The 21,189-nt window shown below is 36.0% G+C and overlaps 1 protein-coding gene across 2 annotated transcripts in view; it reads left to right on the plus strand.

Annotated features, from left to right (window-relative positions):
* NALF1 (NALCN channel auxiliary factor 1) overlaps positions 1-21,189 on the plus strand; it is a 675,986-nt gene that overhangs the window by 557,112 nt on the left and 97,685 nt on the right. The gene's annotated exons all lie outside the window — the stretch shown is intronic.

Below are 21,189 nucleotides of genomic sequence, written 5' to 3' on the forward strand. Positions count from 1 at the left end.
ACAATAAAAAGACATGACCTCTTTTCCCCCAGAGTTTTCCACTTAGTGAGAAAGAAAGGAAAAATCAATACCTATAATAGAGCCCAGGAGTAGATTTACAATAAAGTCCCAGAGGTGATGCCCATTATGCAGACTGAGAGGGTTAGGAATATTCAAACATAAAAATCACTTGTATTTCCTGTACACCTCTATTAATCAGTAAAAAAAAAAAAAATACTGTAGTTTGTGTGGGTCTGAGTGAACTAATTATGTAGCATTACTTCTCCAAATTTTTTCAAACACATTTGCTTGCATGTTAACTTAAGATGACATCTTTCGCCAGTCATCTGTGTGGGTGGTTTCACCTTGACGCTGGGTGGAGCAGAGCCGTGAATCTAAGGACCTCATTCTACCTTGGAACCTAATCTGCAAACACTTTTAATCACATTACTTTGTTTCGATCAGCTCTTGCCACTCCACTCTCTAAGATTAAATTTTTATTCACTTCTTACTTGATAATTTTCTATTTCCCTCTATAAAGATCTTGACATTGGTATACTACGGTGACCTAGAAGATTCCCTGATTTATCACTCTTTAAAAAAATAAAATCTTGGGATCATCTGATACCCACTGTTTATCAACTTAAAGTGAAATGCTTTTTGCTAACATGCTCCTTAATATAACTGAAACTAACAACTTGAAATAAGAGCTTCAATGAAATGATTTTTTTTCTGGGGCAGTGCTGGCTCCTAAGTTAGCAACTAAAGCCTCCTCCATCTTTGTCCGCACGTCCCTGCTAGTCACCCTGCGGGCGGTCCATTCTTTCATGGGTTTTGGTTTCACTGAGAATATTCACTAGATTATCTATTAAAAGGTAAGGAAAATAAGCTATGAACAAATTTAACTTTTCAATAGTACTAGGTTAGTGTGTTTTTTAGTTATTCTCCTGATACATTCAAAGAAAATTGAAAAATAAACGCTCTAATGGATTACAACTGAAAAGGCAGTTGGATGAGATACAATTACTTGTTTGGCAGTATGTATTTTTGGCAGAGGAAATGCATTTTGGAGCACTGCTATTAATTTGATGATACTGTGCAAATTTTTGTTTTTTCATTAATTTGTCTTATTAAATTAGATAAGGAAATATACATACAATTGGATATAAAGCCAAACTGGCAATGTTTTTTTGTTTTTTTTTTGTTTGTTTTGTTTTTTACTGTTTTGAATGCTCTGTATTTTTTTTTTAATTTTCAGAATATATTTTTGCCAAGCTTTGGTTCAGTTCTTTAAACTTGCATTTTAAGAGAATTCAGTCCAAATCTATTACAGAATTTACATGGACAGCTCAAAACACCAACTTGCAAGAGAACAGAGACAACAAGTGGTTTCTGAGGGTACTTTTGAGAAACTTCTCAAAACAGTATTTCTTTAAGTAATCAATTTTTGACAGATAAGGCTGAATTTCATGCGCATATGGTTTAGTTCTAAAATAAAATAATAAAATTCGACTTTAAAGATTTAATAGTTTAGTTCAAAATCAGTCTTACAATACTTCTATTGTGAAGCCACAGAGCATTTCTCCTACTTTTTGTTCTCCTGCCTTCCCATCCTCTTCTCTTCTACCTCCTTCTTCTTCCCTCTTCTCCTTCCCCTGTTCTTCATCCACCTTTCTCCCCCTCCTCTTCTCTTCCCCCTGTTCTCCCTTTTTTTTTTTATTAATTTGGAATAGAGAGACTGAGAACCATGCCAACACTGAGAAAGAACTCCAGCTGCCTTTTATTAAGAGTGAAAGAGATGGTGGGTTATATTGTGCAAAGGACACTGAGCATGAATGGTACCTGAGCCATTGACCTCCAAAAGATGAAAGAATCCGAGGAGATGTCACTAGAGGAAATACAGTGCAAGGGATGACAAGATTCTAAGTTCTGACACACCAGAAGATAAGGAAAATACTTGTTCTGAGTGCTCTTCTCAGTAAATGGTCTAGTTTTAATCTTGATAGTGTGTGAGTTAGATGTTATACTCACAACATTAACTTAAAAGAAGGTACACTGAAAAGCAATATAAAGAAACACTTGGGAGCTTGAGCATGGCAGATAGAATTCTCAGCTTTGTCATTTCCCAGCTTTCTGATCTTAGATTTCTCTTGTTGCCTCAGTTTCCACATCCTTAAGATGGGCATGGACAATAATACCACCTTGGTGGCACTATTAAGGATTATATGAGTTAGGACATGGAAAGTGCTCAGAATAGTACCCAGCACCTGATAGGCACTAAATAAATATTTGGAAAATGAATGAACTTTTCGATAATTTTTAGCAATTATTTTTTTGTTACTGTTATTACTAAGTAGCTTCTCCAAAGTTCCATAGCTAGTAGGTGGTAAAGATCTGAGTTTGAATATTGATCTGATAATTTATAATTATGTGTTAGGAATAAGTTATGTAAAGTAAGGTTCCATTTCACTATAATGAATGGGATAAACATTTCCCTTCAAAGATTATAAGAATAAAATAAAATAATGACTGTCATCAGGAGGAAACCGTGCCTGGTATCCAACTAGTTTCCCTCTCCTTAACGTCTGCAGCAAGAATGGTCTCCGTTGCTGATTTCCTCCTTACGTTCTGTGACTGAACAGTCCCAAACAGACTGAGATTGGCAGTGGAAACTTCTTGGGTTAGCTAGACAGTCATACAACTGAGGAGCCATCTGGAGACACCTCTAGAGTACTTTCCGAACACACCTGCAAAGTTTACCTCACAGGGAAAGAAAGCTAAGCAAGTCCTCGCAGCACATGGGGATGTAACTGAAGTGGCAAGCAGAGGAGCTTAAATCCCATTTTCTGTTTTTAGTGTGTGCTAAACCTGCTTCCTATGCATCACATGTCTGTGTTCATTTTTACAAAAAATAATAAGGTTTTCTTTTCTACATCTTTAAATAAAGTTGACTTTCCAACCAGATGCTCTGTATTTTGGGAGATTGTTTTTGTTTGTTCCCCCTGAAGCCTGTTTCTCCAAAGAACCTTGGGTGCTTCTTACAGATGAGTATTGCTGGGCTTTTCTCCAGGAATTCTAAAGGCCAGGTCCAAGGAATGTGCATCTTACACAAGGCTCCAGTAGAACACCAGACAGGTCCTATATGAGATTGAGTCAGTAATGATAACCACTGTATGCATTCAGTTGAGTTATTTTTCTTTCAGAAGCCTTTTGCTGGCTGCTAGGATGGAGATCAAGTTCTAACAAGTGAGAAGCAGAGATGTGAGAGCTGTAAACACCCAGTCAAGTTTCCTATGGCCTTTGGTTTATGGTGGAATTAACTGTATATAGTATTTTCTATTTTCAGGGAAAAGTCTAAGAAAATAATAAAATCAATGCGTACTTTTCAAAGAATCATACTCTAATAAATGCAAAATAGCTATAGTGAAGTATTAGGTTTCACTGCCATGTTCTGTATTCTTACGTACTGAATTATGTAAGAAACCCTGGCTGCTAGACACAATGGTAGAACGTCGCCCCGCCTGTGTGTGTTCTGGGTTTGATTCCGGTCAGGGCACACAGGAGAAGCTCCCCTCTGCTTCTCCACCCCTCCCTTTCTTACTTCTCTCTTTCTCTCTCTTCTCCTCCTACAGCCATGGCTTGATTGGAGCAGGTTGGCACAGGTGCTGAGGATGGTTCTATGGGCTTGCTTCAGGCACTAAGAAGATCTCAGTTACCAAGCAACAGAGCAGCACCCCAGATGGGCAGAGCACTGACCTCTAGTGGGCTTGCCGGGTGGATTTTCTTTGAAAATATTTTTGCTAGGTTTTTTTTTTTTAATTTTTATTTTTTGTATTTTTCTGAAGCTGGAAATGGGGAGGCAATCAGACAGACTCCTGCATGCGCCCGACCAGGATCCACCCAGCACACCCACCAGGGGGCGATGCTCTGCCCATCCGGGGCATCGCTCTGTCGCGACCAGAGCCATTCTAGCACCTGGGGCAGAGGCCAAGGAGCCATCCCCAGCACCCGTGCCATCTTTTGCCCCAATGGAGCCTCGGCTGCGGGAGGGGAAGAGAGAGACAGAGAGGAAGGAGAGGGGGAGGGGTGGAGAAGCAAATGGACGCCTCTCCTGTGTGCCCTGGCCGGGAATCAAACCCGGGACTTCTGCACACCAGGCTGACGCTCTACCCTGAGCCAACCGGCCAGGGCTTTGCTAGTTTTTATTAGAAATAATATCTGGGTACACATCAAGAGATGCGTAATTTTAAATCTTTGGTTTTGGAGATAAATTCAGTTTACCCTTTATCAATACAGTATAGACCACATAATGGAGAAATTTTATTTCTCATCATCATTTAGTGCTTAAAATCATAAACTAGAACACATTAAATCAGGGCATAATTTGTCATTGTTCACATCAACATAGCTAACAGGTAATGAAATAGCTTCCAGAATAAAGATATATATTACAGAAGGTTTTATGTATTTGATTGTGTATTTGAACTAGTTATTAAGGATAATCAAACTAGAAAATATGGCACAGCAGATAATGTGCCTAAGGAGAGACAATAATAAAAATACATTGTAGTTAATAAAGGGTAAGCTTTAGCCCACTAGGAGCAAGCAAAAACCTTTGTTTCGTGGAATTTTCCTTACAATCTCAAGTGAGGAATACAGAATGCATTACATCTTCAATTAACTGTATAACTGTTTTCAAATGTGTCATTTAATATTGGCACTATATTCCCTTTTATTCCATAACTTGAAAATCTAAAGATAAACTCAGAAATTTATGCTAGCCTATAAATAACTATAGACAATATGTACATATTTTATGTATACATGTATATATGTGGCACTTAAAGGCATCCTTCAATATTAATTAGTTTACTTAAATTGAAGTAATTTCATTTAAAATAGAATACTTATACAAAAAATACACTTTTATATTTTATTCCTATTTTTAAGGGAAGAGTGAATTGTACAGATTACTTCAATCATTAAAAGAAGTTTCCTGGTATGAAATTATCCACCATAATTTGTGGCAAATATAATTCTAATTTCCCGTTGCTATAGGGAGTAGATGGTATGGAGATTTCTGAGATAAGAGATACTTAGAATTTCAAAAGCTTGACAAAGGAATTCTTCCAGTGAATTCTACTTAAGTCCATGCATTCTCTGAATATAGGACAGTTCTGCTGTTATCTTACTAGCAGATGAAAATGTCAATATCCTGTTACCTGTCACCTTTGTTATCCTAAATGTTTCTGGACAAGATCATAATCAACACTTGCCCACATTTGTAGAAGCTCATTACTGTGACTGCTGGTCCTAAAAAATGGCTTGTCATTTAAATTCATCTTATTTATTCTTCAATACCTATTCATTTACATTTTGTGACTCATAAGAATGACCATATTTTTTAAATGTTCTTTTAGTCATTGAAGCATCTATATTCCAAGCTATTCTGGTAGAGTGTTGGTGACAAATTCATCCAGGAAATAGCTTGTTTTAACCACAAATGGCTCTCAGCTGGATAACTGCAGATGGAATCTGATAGATTTGCATGTGTATACTCAGATGTCTATACTCCCTGAGATGATTGGCAGTTTTGGATCTGGTCTTCTAGTTTACTGGTCTCTAAACCATCAGTCAACATTTTTTAACACAGTTGTGTGTAATAGGTGTGTGCATGTGTGTGAATACAAATATATATGTATCTATGTATGTATGTGCATATATATATATACATATATGGTAAGTCATATCATTATATACATATATGTAAAATAAAAACATACTGGGGCCCTGGCTGGTTGGCTCAGTGGTAGAGCATCGGCCTGGTGTGCAGGAGTCCCAGGTTCGATCCTGGCCAGGGCACACAGGAGAAGCATCCATCTGCTTCTCCACCCCTCCCCCTCTCCTTCCTCTCTGTCTCTCTCTCTTCCCCTCCCGCAGCCAAGGCTGCATTGGAGCAAAGTTGGCCCGGGTGCTGAGGATGGCTCCATGGCTTCTACCTCAGGCGCTAGAATGGCTTTGGTTGCAACAGAGCAATGCCCCAGATGGGCAGAGCATCCCCTCCTGGTGGGCATGCCAGGTGGATCCCGGTCGGGCGCATGCGGGAGTCTGTCTGACTGCCTCCCTGTTTCCAACTTCAGAAAAATACCAAAAAAAAAAAAATTAAAATAAAGACATACCATTGTGTACCTCTATAATATATTACATTATAAAACAAAAGAACAAATAAAATATTTGAGATAAGTCATTTATCAGATCTTTAAATGAGTCTTTATTAAGCACTTATTTTGTGCCAGGTACTGTTTTAAGTAATGAGGATCTATTCGGCAATGAACAGTACAAACTTTGCTACTACAGGGTATATATATTTTAGTGGATAAACAGCAATAAAAATATACGTACAAAATATAGCATCAGTGATAAGTATTTTGAGGAAAAAGCATGGTTTGTTGTTCAAAGAGTGGTGGGACCTGAAGGAGTATTATTTTAGCGAGGGCAGTCAGGAACATTTGAATAAAGACTTCAGTAAAGGGAGAAAATGAAAAAAACATTTGAAGCAGAGGGAATAAAAAGTGCAATACCTTGAGACAATGGCAGACGGGATGAAGGTAAAATAAACGGAATTCATTTATTAACAATTAATTAGACGTTGTTAAAGAGAATGAGAGCACAGCTTTCTTTCACATAGTCCTTTTAATATTAATGACTTTTTTCAGCTCTTTGTCTTATCTGATGGTTTTGTTATTATTTTAACTCTAAAATGCTGCTAACAGAGAACTTGTACCAGGAACAAAAGAGAGTAAAGCCTGGGCAACTGTTTTCTTTTATCTATACACACATATATAAATATTTTCTATGTTTTCTGCCAAGACATGAAAGCGATCAAATATTAAATATGTTTTCAAATACTTTAAATAGCAGCAGTGAATTTTGATTGAACAGGATTTTATGATAAAAGTATACAGTTAGTTATTAAAATTTTATATTTGGTATTTTATTATCCTTTATTAATGGAGAAAAACCTAGAAGGCAAGGATCAAGTCTTTTGAAGTATCTGTATATCACACAAAAATACAGAACCAGAAACACACAAGATCTTAAATTTATTAATAATGACATTATACACTTTAAGCAAATTTCAGATCATTCAGACTAGTATATAAATCTTACATTTGATAAATTCTGTAATGTAATAAACCTATCTTCAGAAAAATCTCTGTTATTTCTGGAAGAAATATGAATTGCTTACTGCTCATTTCACCTATTTACAGTATCAGAGTATCAAACAAATTAAAAACAACCCAAACTTCTAAGACAACAATCTAGAAATGTGGTAACACACTAGCTTACATTATGTAGGATTTGTGTATGTCACTGAAGAACGGGAAAATTCTGAACTTTCTAAAATACACTCATAAGTAAAGGGGGCCAGATTGATTACTGTATGATACTGTGTTTCCTATAATGTTCCCATGACAAAGAATGGACAAACAAATTTATCCACTCATCAATTCATGAGCATTTGGCCTCTCATTTTCTAGCCACCCTCACTAGTGCTGCTATGAATGTTTGCATACATGTATCATATATTTGAGTATCTGTTTTTCATTCTTTTATTGTGAGGTCCTACGTTCAATTTTTAGAGGAACAAACAGGTTTTCACAACCACTGAACTGTTTTATATTCCTGTCAGTGATGTATAAAATTCTCTATTTGTCTTTGGCTCTCGACACTTTATTTATAAAGGTCTCAATATTGATTTCTTTGAGTTTATTCTGCTGGAATTCTTAGAGCTTCTTGAATGCATATATTGATTACTGTCAACAGATTTAGGAAATTTTTGGTCATTATTTCTTTATTTTTTTCTTCCCCTTTTCCCTCTCTTCTTTTTTTGGGTGCTTCCATAATTTATAAATTGGTTAATTTGATAGTTTCCCATTCATTTCTTAGGACTTGTTTACTTTTCTTTATTTTTTTTCTTTCTACTTCTCATGCTGGATACTTTCTTTCAACTGTTCAAACTTCAAATTTGCTGATTATTTCTTAAGTCTGCTCCAATCTGCAGACTTAATCTTTCTAATTATTTTTCATTTAAGTCATTGTCCTTTTCAGTTTTACAACTTTTATTGGATTACTATGTTAGTTAATAAAATATCATAGAGAAATTTATTTCTGACAATTTTGGAAGCTGCAAATCCAAGATCAAGGTCTCAAATAAGTCCTGTTGACCTGTAGGAGGTACACTCTCTCTCTGAGGGCTAAAGTGACTATTTATAGAGAGAAAAAGATAATGCTTTCTGGTTTCTTTTATTATAAAAGCACTATCCCACAAAGAGGCCAGAATCACTAGAGGCGAACTTGGAGCTGGCTACATTCTAACTTTTGATGAGTTGACAAGTTCATGAGTTCTACCTCTCTCTTATCTTTTCCAGTCCATTCTCTCTGTTAAAACCCGATCCAGATCTTACTTACATGAAAGTATTATATATTTTACTTAAAGGACTTATCACAGAAATGGATGGCATTGGTAGGAGACACTCAGAAATTGCTACGATTATTCACTCTATTGTATGACATATGATTTAAGCCTGACCTCAAAAGGCTTGTCTGGTGTGGAATACTGGTGTTAATGATGACAAATTAAAATTGAGATAAGGTTGCTCAAATCAGCAGTATCAGGTTTATATCACACCAAATAAGGCTACAGCCGAGAGAAAGTCTGCACTTCCTGATTCTTCTCTCTTTGTTCAATGAGGTGAACCAGCTCAGTGGACCATACAGTCATTGCAGAGAGAAAGCCTCCTGCATCAGGTTCAAGAAAGTCAGGACTGTGGACTCATTGCTTTCATAGGTGAGGAAAGATACGTTATCACCATGCAAATGTTTAATTGCTATAACTTTTGCAAATCCTCTTCTGTCTCTGTAGTGGTTTTTTTTTTTCCCCTGCATCATAAACAGGACCAAAGACACTCTGAAATGTCCTCTTTGTCTTTTCTTGTTTTGTTTTCTTTAATTGAAATATTTTCCCCCATGTCCAAATTATGCCAATTATTAAAGGATCAGTTCAAGTTCCACATTTCTGTGATACCTTTTTTGTTTCTTCCTGCTGTGAAAAGAACCTCATTATTTCAAGAACTCCCATGGCATTTCATCTGTAATGCTCTTAAGGGACATATCACTGTCAACCTTGTATCAGAGTTATTTGTGTATACTTCTTATGTTCTCCATTATATCAGGAGTCCCTTAAGAGCAGGATTTTTGTCCAATTTATCTTAATATCCCCAAAACACCTGAACTATTTTCCATGCAGCATGCACTCAACAGATACTTTTGGAATAAATTAAAATATTAACTAATAAATATTTGTAAAGGTAGAACCCCTACATATAGATCTCTAAATTTACATTTGTATAGGGACAGAAAAAGATAGACATGCAGCATTAAACATTTCATAGAAACTATTAAATTAATAAAGCAAATATAAGCTGTGTTATACCATTTATTAATGCAAAAGGGTGCAGTAATCCATTTGGATCATACACATTCTCTTAGCCAATTAGAAAAACTAGGGACATTGTTTCTAGTTATGAGATAATCCTCTTTGGCACACAAATTCCTAGTCTCATAATTTCCATTGACAAGTGGTACTAAGGACAGACTACAAATTACTATTTTTTTTAAATATTTGCCCTTTAGTTTGAGTTGACTAACCACAATTTGCCTAACAGTGGCAAGTTAGAGAATAAAGTCTCTTAAATTTTTTCACTTTGCATTGAAATAAAGACATACAAATTTGTTTGAAAAAATTTTATCTTAAGAATAGTTTGAAAAAATAATTTATACTATAGGTTACCTTCTAGTTGTACATTATGTGATTATATTTTGGAAGTTAACCAATGAACAAATGTTTGCATGTATTGCTTAATCAGCAACTTCTTTGAGGTTAAGTGTGGGTACTCCTGGGTGTTTGATGGGGACCTCAATTATTACAATGTTGTTACAAAGGTGAAAATGATATATAAAGCTTACTAGCCTTCATGCACTTCACTATATAAGTAAGAGAGATGTATTAATAGTATTTATACAAGTAACTAATAACATAATTGAAATTTCTGTTGTGGCACTTCAGTTGTTCATTGATTGCTTTCTCATATGTGCCTTGATCAGGGGGCTACAGCAGACCGAGTGACCCCTTGCTCAAGCCAGAGACCTTGAGTCCAAGCTGGTGAGCTTTTTGCTCAAACTAGATGACCCGGCGCTCAAGCTGATGACCTCAGGGTCTCAAACTTGGGTCCAGTCCAACACTGTATCCATTGCACCACTGCCTGGTCAGGCCATAATTGAAATTTTTAAGAGAGTAAATTTGAGAACCTTGAAGTTTCAGAGGAATGAGGGATCATTTTCATCAAATACAATCATTTGAGTCTTACATAGTAAAGAAGGAAATTGAACAGGTGGAGATTGTCAGTGGGAGAATTCCAAGGTTTGGAAACACAAAGTACCGCAGTATTGTTCATGTAACAGTGCAGTTCATCTGGAAAACACAAAATTTACAAGTGGATAAGCTAGTTTAGGTACTATAGAAGACAAAAGAGTAAGAATTGAGAAAAATGCCATCTTAATTGGCATTTGGAAAGTAACTGTAGGCCTTGGGAAACAGTAATTTCTATTAAAATATTGGAGTAGATTTCAAGCCATTATTGAGCAGGTGGAGAGGAAGTGAAGGTAGCAAGTGGAGATTCTGGAGACTGATAATAAAAAGGGGGAAAAGATACAACTACATGTTGAGAAGAGGCAAAAATAAAGGTAGGATTTTTAGAACAAGAAGACATTTTTGTAGGCAGAGTTGAGTGAGTTGAGGTAGAGAGATTAAAGACAAAGAGATAATGGGATAATTGAGGATGTAAGGTCTGGGGAGAGGAGAGTTCAAGAGCATCTCTGTATGATTTTACATTAGAAAGGACTGAGGAATCGGGCAGCTCTTTCTTCCTCTGTGTTTGGAGGAAGTAAAAAGTAATTAATGATTTGAGGAAAAAGAAGAAAATTGAGAGAGCTCAAATTATGAGGGCCTTGATCTCAGTCCAGTTAGAGGTCAATGTAGAAATTGTGATGGTTGAGAGAGGGCAAATGATTTGTAAAAAAATAAAAAATAAAAATAATCCTGAAAAACAAAAATAGGTAGATAGACAGTTGAGAACAAATGTTATTGACATTCATTTACCTTGAATTTAATCAGTGTTATTATCTGACTTTTTCTAATTAACTTGCTGCAATGTGGAAAGGGAAATTTTGTATAACATGGAAAGTTTAGCAGAATATTTATAATAGATAACAAATTTCAATATATTCTAGAAAACAGTATCTAAAATGTTCAAAGGTTAATGATTTTTTTTTCAGTAATTCTACTCAATAGCCAGTCATTTGTAGTTTAATAGGATTAGGTAAAAGTGCTGTCATTACCAATATTCAAACAAACAAACAACTCAAGTCTTGTAATTAGTTGGTAAGTGGTTTCATTTTACATAAACAACCATTAGCATCTAAATTTGGCTAAAATATTCAGAATAAATGGCACATTTATTTTTGCTCTAGGACCTTAGATTATGAGAAACAGGACAGAGTCATCTATTCACACTTATGAGACTCATACTCACTTGCTTTTCATTCATTCACTTATTCATCCCATTGGTGGTACTATTATCAGGAAACATTATAGGGTTGTCAGAGAGAAAGAAAATTAAAAACAACACACAATCCCTAATTTCAGAGAGTTTGTTGTCTGATGTCTTATTCAGTCTATTATCTATCTATCTCTGCATGAATGAATATAAAATAACATGGACATATTAGCAGTGATCGTAATTTTTTTTGTAAATCTGCTTTTGTAAATGATAAACAGAAGAATATTAGACCAGAAGTTTAAGAAAGCCAAAGATCAAAATTGAGTTCAAATTTATTTTGATAATGATTGGTGTTTAAAACAAAAAATAAAACAAAACAAAAAAGTTGAAGCATTTTAGCTGGTAACTTACTCTTCTCTCTACTAAAATGTCCTCAAAATAACAAATGTGCCTGAATGGTGAGTTGATCATTAATGTAGCCTAAATTAACTGAGTAACCAATACTTTGTGACACATTTTTAAGCATCTTGCTAAAACTATGTCCTTACCCATAAATCATGGTATAAAATGGAAACACATTGGCTTCTTTTGGTTACTTTTCCCCCTCAATTATTAAATCAGGAATGTGAAAGGCACAGAGAGAATAATATATAACAAAAGATTACTCAGTGTAACAAATAACATCTAATAAAAAGGATTCTTAGGAGGGTTCCATGAGGATGGTGTTGGGTAAAACATGTAAATCACTTAAAAGGCCCATCACATCAATTTTATTTGTTAAACTCACACTGATTTGTTTCAAAACCATTTTGATTTGATGTTACAGTTAATAATCAATTCCATAAACTTTCTCACTGACACTTTGTGAAATAACATGCTCTGTGAAATTTTACAAGACATGCAAGGAATTGGTTGATAATATGGAAAGAGGGATGCAAAGTAGAAGCTGGAGACATGGAGGAGAAAGCCAGAAATATAAAACAAATTTATGTCTTTTAGTGACTGGCTTTAAAAGTCAATTTTATTAGTAGGATGAGTGACTTCAAGTAGCTTTTTTCCAGTGCAATACTAATGAGAAACTGACAGCCAAGACCCAAATTTAGATACTGATAATGGCTCTTCTTGGCCTGTAGATATCTTAAAACAGCTCAATTTTGACTGATAGGAGGAATAAAAAGCTTTCCTTTTAGGTAGTTGTGTTTTTACAGGAAATTTACTAAAGCAGAAATGAATATGTCATTATTTCTTTCCTGAGAAAAAAAATGAGGCAAAGTTAAGAATAATAACTATTACACTAAGGAACAATTTTTTTTTTCATTTTCAATTGCATGAGTTTTTAGAACTGTTTCTATATATTTCTGCATTGCTGGTTCCAAATCTGAAATCCGTTTTTTGGTGCATGCTCTAGTTTTTATGCAACTTTAATTGCTTTTTGTTATAGTTAATGGCATGCATTGGTTTTCAAATTGGAGTTAAAGGGCAATGACTCTTGGATTGAACATACCACAAGGCAATTAATGTTTTACAAACATCACTTTTACATAATTGTAGTTGTTTTTAAATGTAAAAATTATTACCTGTTAAAAAAACACCCTCTTACTTTGTTTTAAGATTGAATCATGGCTTCTTTGAGTAGGCGTAAATGTAAGAATAGTCCTGACACCTTCTGTTATATATGTGGCTGTTACACACTTCAACATCAAAGGCGCAATATTTCTTCACTTGTGACACGTGCATATATTGCCTATTTTCAAGTTCCCCTTGGCGATCAAGACAAGAATTGGGCTCTGCATATTGTGTGTCATAATTGTGAGGAAATGCTTCATGACTGGACAAAAGGAAAATGCAAAGGAATGCCTTTATTCCCATGGTTTGGTGTGGACCTAAGAACCACAACAGTGACTGTTATTTCTGTCTGATCCATACAAAGGGCATCGGCAAGAAAAAATGGCATATGATCGCATATCCTAATATTCCTTCAGCAATACGACCTATCCCACACTCTGAGACACTCCTGGTACCAGTTTTCAATGGTTTTATTTCTTCTAAGGACAAAGAAAGTGAACATGGCGATCAAGTGTATTTTGATAAGATGCATGAAGAAATAGTTGAGAATATGAAGGGTCTTCTTCTGATGCCAAGCAGTCATTAACCCCTCAGCAGTTTAGCCAACCCAAATTGAATGACTTAGTAAGAATGACATAAAAATTGTCCTTGACTTTCTGAAGTATGAGGAGCATAACTGGATCATTTGTGTAGATCTTAAAATGGTAAATTTCCTGCTAGCAAAACAGAGAGGTTTCACGAAGTATCCTTGCTTTCTGTGTTTGTGGGACAGTTGAGCTCGGGAGAAACACTGGACACAGAAGGAGTGGCCAAAATGTGAAGCTCTGGAAATAGGCATGCAAAATACTGTTGTGAATGAACCTGTAGTTAATCAAGACAGGATCATTTTTCCCCAACTTCACATCAAATTTGGCTTAATGAAGCAGTTTGTTTAGGCTTTGAATAGAGAAAGTGAATGCTTTCAACATATTATTTCTGCTTTTCCGGCCTTGTCTTTCGAGAAGATAAAAGCAAGTGTATTCGATGGACCTGAAATTCGAACCCTCATACATGACAAAGAATTTGCCAGGAAGATGAATAAGGAGGAGAAAGCAGCATGGCAGTCTTTTGTGGCAGTTACAAAGAACTTCCTTGGTAACAAAAAAGCAGAAAACTATAAACTTCTGGTTCAAAGGATGCTGTTGGCTTTCCGCAGCATTTGATGTAACATAAGCATTAAGATTCACTTCCTGAACAGTCACCTTGATAAGTTTCCCGAAAATCTTGAAGCTGTTAGTGATGAGCCTGGAAAACGCTTTCATGAAAATCTGAAAACGATGGAATAGCGTTATCAGGGGCGATGGGACAGAAATGTGATCACGGACTATTGCTGGAACATCAAATGAGATTGTCCTCAACAAGTACACAAATGCAAGAGCTACAAACACAAATTTTTGCCCGAATAGAATTTAAATAAGTTTTGCACAAATTTTATGATTAAAAAAGTGTTTTAATATGTTCTATTTTGAAATTCTAGGCAAATTTTGATGCAATCATATCTTTGAGTGTATCAGTGTATTTATTGCATTATATAAATTATTATATTTTCACAAAGATGATGCCCAAGAGGAAATTCTACTTCATTATGTTAAATTAAATGTTGAAAAATTTACAATAAGATGAGAACCTAAAATCTTGAATTGCAAAGAAACTGTAGCTTACAGAGAAAAACTAATGTCAGATTTGAGATCAGCACACTCAAATTAGGTAAGAACAGGTGTTTTTGTGGATGCAACAAAAATTTTGTTTCCCAGTGTTATCTAACTCTTACAGTTATGTGGCTTTGCTAACTGGGCCTCCAACAGGGTAGTTTTCTATACAGCAATATATTATCTAGCTTTCAATTTGCTTATGTTTTTAAAATATGGCTTATTACTTTGGTGTTGGGAGAGACATATAATTGACATTTAAATACTTGACTGAAACACAACTTCTGAGATACAACTTCCATAGCCCCACTAGAGAAATATTTGGGGAGAAAATGTATACATGTGTGTGTGTGTGTGCACTTTTAAAATTTTATTTTTTAAACAGTCCACTTCTTTTAAAAACTGAGGTAATCAGAAATTATCAGAATAATGCCTAGAGAGGATTTGTTGGCATGAGCTATTTCAAAGTAAATAAAAAGTTTTATAGAAGTTTTAAAACTGTGCCTAGTGAATGCATATGATCCCTTGCTGAATGAAGTCAAAGACTTTATACTGTAAGACACTTCAAACTGGTCTATCAGAAACACAGGCTAATTAGCAAATGAGATCTTTAAATCGTTTTCTTTCTCTCTGTTTCTATCTATCACTAAGTACTGGTAATGCCACTCTTCACATTTCTCAAATCCTTCCCTTCTTCTATCTTCTCATTTTTTTTCTTCCAACCAGATAAGGCCTTCATGAAATCTACCCATTCCACTGCCATAGTCTTCAACTGACCTCTCTGCCAGTGATCTTTTACACACCCAGAGCAACTCCGCATGCCAGCGTGCATCTTCCTGAAATATTGCAATCATGCTACTTCCATTCTAAAAGCTTTACTTGCCTTTCATAACCAAGAGAATGGCTCAAACATATTTTGAACTAGAAGCTATGTCTTTTGCAAATATCGCTCTAAACCTCTGGTTTGTTTGTTCTGTTTTGCTGCACTATATTCTTCCATTCTACTGACATTACCAAATCATTCGCGATGCACAGGTTGCTAGGTGTTCCACAGAAGAAAATGGCTCTGTTTTTACCTAAGTGTAGAAATGTAGCATATCTTCACTCATATGCATAGTCACCATGTGCAGAAACAAGGACAGACACAGGCTTTGTGGGCATTTATTTGAAAAAATACAAATTCACCAGTACAAAATTTTATATGACAATAAAATATTGGTTAAAATGTGGAAAAAATTAATGCGGTTCACTAGACCTCTGAAGATTCAAGTCTTTATTACCATTTTTGATATCATCGACTCCATGAAAAACTATTAACATAACTCTCCCAAGAAATATGCAGGGGTCCACACCCATAAAAATTTGCAGTTGCGCCCTGGCTGGTTTGCTCAGTGGTAGAGTGTCGGCCTGGCGTGCAGGAGTCCCAGGTTCGATTCCCAGCCAGGGCACACAGGAGAAGCACCCATCTGCTTCCCACCCCTCCCCCTCTCCTTCCTCTCTGTCTCTCTCTTCCCCTCTCGCAGCCAAGGCTCCACTGGAGCAAAATTGGCCCTGGGCACTGAGGATGGCTCCATGGCCTCTGCCTCAGGTGCTAGAATGGCTCTGGTCACAACAGAGCAATGGCCCAGATGGGTAGAACATCGTCCCCTGGTGGGCATGCTGGGTGGATCCCGGTTGGGCGCATGCAGGAGTCTGTCTGATTGCCTCCCCGTTTCCAATTTCAGAAAAATACAAAAAAAAAAAAATTTGCAGTTGCACGTATTCTTACTACTTCACCCTTCCTCTGTCCTGGGAGGTTCTGGATGCCTGCTCAACACCTCAGGTTTGGGAGTACCCTGTTCTCTAGCAGAGAGGCCAACCCTCGAATGTGCTATGTGTCCCAGCTGCAATTACTTTATTTCTCCAGGAAATTTGTTTGCCATTCTTCTTTATTATAAACATTGGACTTTTATAATATTTTTTTACTTCTAGCAATCTGTACCTCAAAAGACAGAAAATATGGTGTACCAAAGCAATATTTGCTGCTCTCCTCTGTAAGCAAAGTAAATGCCTATCTTAATGATATGTTAATTTCAGTTAAATTTTTATTATATAGTATATTTCCAAAACTCCATATTTATATAATCTGGAAATAAATCTCTCTTAGATTTATTTGCCTAGATTTATCTGTCCTAAGTGGGCAGATAACTGTGTCAAAGGTTTCTTTTCTATTGTCCAGTGAGTAAAAATATGGAGACAAAGAACATTGTTCAATCTAATTTTAATTTTGTGTGGTGCTGTATGAATGATTTATTGATCCAGTGCTGGAAATTTCACAGTAAATCTAATAACACAACCAGAGCTGGATAAATAAAACAGACATTTTAAATCTATTGAAGATATTATATTTATTTACAAAATTATTTTCATTCAATGAATGTTTCCAGTACCTCAGTTTTAGCAGGACCTAGTGTTCTATTAATTAGAATTTTGTTCGGCTGCAAGGTACAAAGATCTATACCATGGTGCATTTGAGAAAAGTAGAAATTTATTACTCTCTCAGTTAAATACATTGGACACAGCAGTTGGGACTTGATGGTATTAGATACCCCAGGTCCCACGACATAACAGTAGCCCCACTTGTTGTTTTTATGATGTTCACATTCCAAGGTGGCTCTAGTAAGTCCAGCTGTTACATCTACCTGAAAAGCAGCTGGATGGTGAGAAAGGCAAAGAAGATATACCCTGTTCCTATGAGGACATTTCAGTTTTAGCTTATATATAAGGAATACATTCAGGCGTCCCCAAACTACGGCCCACTGGCCACATGCGGCCCCCTGAGGCCATTTATTCGGTCCCGCCGCACTTCAGGAAAGGGCACCTCTTTCATTGGTGGTCAGTGAGAGCAGAATTGTATGTGGCGGCCCTTCAACGTTCTGATGGACAGTGAACTGGCCCCCTGTGTAAAAAGTTTGGGAACCCCAAACTTAAATCCATGGTATATCCAGCTGCAAGAAATGCCAGAGAATGTGATCTTTGAGCTGGTAAAAATGTGCCCAGTTGAAATTTGATGATATCATATACACCTTATGTGTAGGAGAGTAATGATTATTTATTTAATGTCTAGCTTAAGGTCAATCTCATTATAGATGTTTTAAAAATACTTTATGACTAAGGAAAAGAAATGCAGCTGAAGCCATGAACTACTGACATACTCCTGATATTTGTGTGTATGTTTGGCCAACTCATAAATGTTTTTCAAAAACAAAAAGATGGAAATACAACTTAGCCAACAAATGGTTTAGTAAAAGCAAAGAAATGCAATACACCCAGAAGCTTACCAAACAATAAAATAGCTCTGGCTGCAAGTGACTAAGCAACCATATTTATATTCAACACTGAGGTCATCATAATTACATTTAATTGTAAATTAATGTAAAATTGGAATATATTTCTCATTTACAAGAAAAACATGCTTTTTAAAAAGGTTCATGTTTGCTCTGGCGGGTTGGCTGAGTGGTAGAGTGTCTACCTGGAGTGTTGATGTCCTAGGTTCAATTCCCAGTCAGGGCACACAGGAGAAGCAACCATCGGCTTCTCCACCCCTCCCTGCATTCTTCTCTCTCTCTTCCCCTCCCACAGCATCGAGTGCATTGGCCCCAGGCACTAATGATGGCTCCATGGAGTCTCTGCCTCAGGCACTAAAAATAGCTCAGTTGCCAGCATGCCTCTAGATTGCCGAGTAGATCCCGGTCAGGGTACATGTGGAAGTCTGTCTTTCTATCTCCTTGACTCTCACTTGGAAAAGAAGAGAAAAACAAAAAAGTCACATGTTTTACACACTGATGTTACAAAATCTTAAAGTGAAGCTTTTATTCAGAATACCAAAATACAATTTATTAATACTGTACTCAGTTAACAAAACATCCAGGTGCCTAATATATCATAAAGTTAAATTACCACCAGCCAAGTAAGTAAGCACATTCTGATACTTGTTACAGTATGTTGAAAATTGGTCAAAACTTTGGCTATAATTTGTTTAGAAGCATTAAGATATTACTATAATTTTAAAATCCCGATAAGATAGAAATTTATATTCTGTTTTCTACCAAATCAATTAGTAAGAAGAAGAAATGAAAAACCCCTCTAAAAAGTCACAAGCTTTTTGGATGCAGTGTGTAGAGGGTACAATACTGAATGGGACACTTGATACCATGTCAATACATTTTTTTAAAAAAGGTCACAACCTTACTAAATCAAGGTTACCTTTGTGGTTCAATTATTTTCAGATAATTCAGACCATATGGGTTGTTGTTTTAAGTGACACAGTTGTGTGTTTGTAAAGTGAGCTCTTTGAAGACACACTGCCATCTGAAAGAATTGTTATAGCCCAGAATAACTGTGCTGTGTTGTGTTGTGTTGTAAAAGCTTATTACTATTTTTTGGACATGGATTTAAGTACTGTTGGCAGAGGTTGCTGTTACTTTCATTTTGTCACATTTGTCTGACGGGATGCTCAATGTCCTTTTCAAAAACAATATTCCATTTCTGATTGCTGCATGCCAATTTGTTCTTTAAAATGCAGAAACACAGTATTTCTCTATCTCATTGTATTTACATGGCTTCAACCCAATCTTTCTGGAGACAAACATTTTTACTCACAATGTAAAGGAAGCTCTTTCTATGTTCTGTTAATGTCTAGTACCTAATGTTTCTCTCATCCATCTACCTAGCAGTTATATATGCCACAGATGATTCTATTAAAAATGGTCATTCCATCGTCAAGGACAACAGTAATAAAAACACAGTCTAAGAACATTTTCTGGGGTACGATCTTGGGATGGTCAGATTCCTGGCATGGTTTCTGATAATACTTGGCTATTGTTTAAAAGGATGTTTATTTTAAGAGTAATATTAATAAAACGGATATAACATTGATAGTGGTATATGAGAATAATCCAAAGCCTCTTGAGAAAACATGGCATAATGTCATGAACTTTACATGCAGTGTGAAAACATGTTCATGTCATACACTGTCTCATTGATAAAAGCATATATATATATAGGTACACACACATATACACATATATATGCCTTCCTTATTCTTATTTCTATATTCAAGCTAATACAATCAGTGTGTATTACTTAGTTGTCTTATCTGAATTGATAACAATCTTTCTTTATTGGTTATAATAGGATTTCCTTAGTTTAGGCATCCACAACTTCAGCTTTTCTTAGTTTTAAGAGTACTACAGGCCCGGGACAGTTGGCTCAGTAGTAGAGCATCAGCCCAGCCTGTGGAAGTCTCAGGTTCAATGCCCGACCAGGGCACATAGGAGAAGCACCCATCTGTTTCTCCACCCTTCCACCTCTTCTTTCTCTCTATCTCTCTCTTCCCCTCCCACAGCCAAGGCTCCATTGGAGCAAAAGTTGGCCTGGGTGCTGAGAATGACTCCATGGCCTCCGCCTCAGGTGCTAGAATGGCTCTGGTTGCAACAGACCAACACCCCAGATAAGCAGAGCATTGCCCCCTGGTGGGCATGCTAGGTGGATCCCAGTCGGGTGCATGTGGTAGTCTGCCTCTCTGCCTCCCTGCCTCTCACTTCAGAAAAATACAGGAAAAAAAAGAAAAAAGAGTACTACAAATATGTTGGCATTCAAAGCAAATCATGATTTACAGCTTCTTTGCTTTGCTTCAAAGTTTTCTTAAGGGCTTTAAATGGTTTTGAAATAAATAAAGCTCTTGAAGGACTGAAAATTTATGTTAATACTGATTTATAGATTCCTGATGAGACTTTAACATCATTGCATTAGCTATATTATACAAGACAAGAATTATTAAATAAACTAAGCTTCTTTTTTTTTTACAGTAGTAAAAAGGTGTACAAAATTGTGTCAGTAATCTTCAAATGTGATTGAATGAATGCCTCCAAATACTGACAAAAAAATTATTGTCTTGGAAATTTCTGGAGTCTGTTTATTTGTCAACAATATGTTAATTTTTTGTGTACATTGGGTATATGTATGTTATATACATGTCTATGAATATTATATTATTATGTTGACATATTTGTGTTGCATCTTTGAGTGATGTGCTATTATTACCTTCTTAAGCCACACACAAACACATACACACATAAAGAAAAAGTTATTATGTGTCAGAACATGACTCTAAGCACTATGGAATGATTTGCTACACAGAAATTGACATACAGAAATAAAAATAAATTCAATTTTTACACACAGACCTATTTAAAAATATGATAGGCACCCTCACCTCCAAAGCCTTTCCAGAATCGATCTTACTGACTCCTTGACCCTAGTCATTTTCAGGTTTTTCTGGCTTTAGTAAAGCA

The sequence above is a fragment of the Saccopteryx bilineata genome, chromosome 6, assembly GCF_036850765.1.
Source record: "Saccopteryx bilineata isolate mSacBil1 chromosome 6, mSacBil1_pri_phased_curated, whole genome shotgun sequence".
NCBI lineage: Eukaryota > Metazoa > Chordata > Mammalia > Chiroptera > Emballonuridae > Saccopteryx > Saccopteryx bilineata.